This window comes from Alligator sinensis, unplaced genomic scaffold (assembly GCF_000455745.1).
Source record: "Alligator sinensis unplaced genomic scaffold, ASM45574v1 scaffold1086_3, whole genome shotgun sequence".
NCBI lineage: Eukaryota > Metazoa > Chordata > Crocodylia > Alligatoridae > Alligator > Alligator sinensis.
The window spans coordinates 2,495,051-2,497,990 of NW_005841975.1; positions in this window are offsets into that span (position 1 = coordinate 2,495,051).

Sequence of the window (2,940 nt, forward strand, 5' to 3'; positions counted from 1 at the left end):
CTTTGGTAGCTGTGTGTTGTGCTCTTCAGATGAAAATTGGAGCAGCCTTTGCCAAACCTGAAAGCTGAGCCCTGTTCAGCAAAATAAAACTAGTCTTTCCTCCTGCTCTGCCATGTTCACAGCAGAGCATATGGACAGTTTGCACTGCACTGTTCTGTATCCACCTTTCTTTCCTAGGCTGCCCCTCTGCCCTTCCTGCTGGGTGCGCCCAATTATTTAAAGAGCAGCGGTGGCCATCCTTTCTGACTGGGAAGCCAGAAGTTAAACCTCACTCTCTTTGCAAATGCTGCTCTGATCCGCCCTGAGGCATATCTGATGTGAGGTGTGCCCTGGGGTGCTCAAATGGAGGAAGGGGAGCTTGAACTATCCAGCCATAGGAAGCAGAACAGAGGCGGGATGTTGCTGCAAGAGAAGTGTTAAGACCAAGAAACAGGTTAATCCATCTCTGCTCCTACAACCACTGCAGTTCTATAGGGAAAGTGAAGATCCAGAGCCCTGAATTCAGAGGGTTAACCTGGCTCTTAACAGTGACAACTGAAAACACCTCCTAGTGTCTGGGGCTTGCATGCCACATGCAGCAGCTGTCCATGCCACTTTATGGCACACATCCTGCAGGTTGGCCCCCCCTGATACAGAGGGCATTGCCTTTTTTTTTAATGCCAAATACAAGTCTTTCTCCTGAAATGGATATCTTGTACGGATGGCCAGAATAGCAAGCACTGCTGTGAAAATAAACAATAACACATTGTGAGCTAGGAGATGCAGTGGTGGGTTGCATGCATTTGAATTGAATGGAGCATGCTTCATTTGGCCAACTTTGAGGCCATCTGTTTCATTGTTGGCTGTGGCTTTAAAAAAAAACAAAACAAAACCCTGCCCTCCAGCCATTTGGGTCTTCCACAGAAAAGTTGCATGACGTCTGTATTTGTTTTTTGCTCACTCAGTTGGTAAAACCAGCCGTGCCTGTGCTGTTCCTCTGCAAATCTGTTTTTATGGCAAATTCCACAAAGGCCCAGCAGCTTGCAAGACTTCTCAGAAATTACAAGGCATGGAAAGCAGTATTCCTGTAAAATGGCAGATTTACTGCGTAGCCTAGTACTATACTTAAAACGTAGTGGGTTGCAAAACAACCAAACCGTGCTCTAGCCTCTGTCACTCTAATCACTGCTGCCAAGGAATCATTTTGTGGATAACGGTCTCCAAACAGAGGTTCTAATGTGGATCGCATTTTCAGCTTCTCTGAGTATAGCATTTTAAGGAAGTTCGTTCATTCTTGGCATGTATCTTATACCCATACATGCATCTTGCAGAATCCATTCACCTGCAGTAGGTAGCCATCTCAGTTAGGCAAAATCCATCAGTTCAATTTGTGAAGAATCTGCTGTCTTTAAAAAAAAAAAAAAAAAAAAAAAAAATAGCAAAAAAAAGCGAGAGAAAAAGCCCAAAGGACCCCCTCTCCCCTCCCCCTGTACGTTTTAGGGCTATTGAAATTTGGCAGACCTGTCTTGTATCTAGGCTCTGGCAGAGGGGAAGTTGACTGTAGTCTTCCGCCACCCTTCATTGTCAATCACTCTTGGGAACTTCCTTACCCCCAATAATTGGCCACTCTGATGCATGCTATGTGAGCTCTGAGCAACAGCAGAGGCAGAATCTAAAATAGAAGATCCAAAAAGCTTGGGAAGGGAGAGTTTAGTAGCCTCTTCTCTCTTCCAAGCATTCATAATCTGAAGAGGGAGGTGGACCATAAACAAATAATAATTCTCTCTTCCAGCTGCAAGAGGGAGTTAAATTGGGGAAGACCTGGCAGCTGTGAATTGATCAATACTATTAGCCAGAGACTACAAAGGAGGGAATCCCTGAACAAGGTTCAGAGACAAAGACTTGGCAGGTATCTCCATGCTGTTTCATCTGCCCAGCAGACCTAGAAAGAGACCAGAATTAAAGATGACCCCCAGATTACAGTTGTGAATGAGAGGATGAGGGTGGGGTGCTGCCCCTGACCTTTCCCTGGTATTTTGATGAGCGCCATTTCCATGGAGCTTCAGGCCATAGCCAGAGTGGAGAGGGCAGGGCCTAGGATGAAAATGGATTTGGACGAGAGGGGCTTGAGACGGCAAGTGTAACCTGGGAATTCCTTTAACTGAAAGGCAGGGTGAGTAAAGGTAGGTTTTTAAGATTGGAGAAACCCAAGTGATTTTTGTATTGTGAAGGGGAGGGAAGAAAAGAGATAGATATTAAGAGTGAGAGGGTGGTTTTAGGGTTGGATGTACTTGTTAGAGAAAGTAAAAGGGTAGAGGAAGAGAGCAACCTTCTGCACCATGTAAGAAAGTTGTCAGAGTGGAAGGAAAAGCCAGCAAGAAGGGACCAATCAGTGTCTTGGCCAATTTTATTTGTGGCAGAAATTGGTAAGATTTGGAGAGAGAAATAGTGCTTGGCAAAAACAAAGTTCAATAGAAGTGATAGCTGAATTCCACTTCACTGCTCTTGTCTTCCTCTTACTAATTAGAATGTGTGGGTGAAAAAGCATCAGTACAACCTTTGCTAGTCGTTTTGAATTTACAAGCTATCATGTTTTAAAGCCTGGGGTTTCTCTCTGACTGTTGCAAAAGATCGATTTCTGAGAACTAAATGTAAATTTAATCTTCACCAGCTCTTCATGCGTTGTCAGCTACATTACAGTAATGAGGGTATATGAACACATGCTCTCTTAACTCGACTTGGGATGAGGCAACACTCAGGTTTTGAAGCACTTTTCTTTTGCTAAAACTACAATTCTGTTCCAGCTCTGGAATGAATTGTGTATGCAACTAGCCATTAATTAATTGAGGCAGTATTCAAGATGGCACCAAGTCAGCTTTACTGGAAAAGCTAGTCTGCACGAAAAACTCTTTGGTTGGGCTTCCAGGACCTGCAGTGAATTGGCTGGTACTTCCATCATGT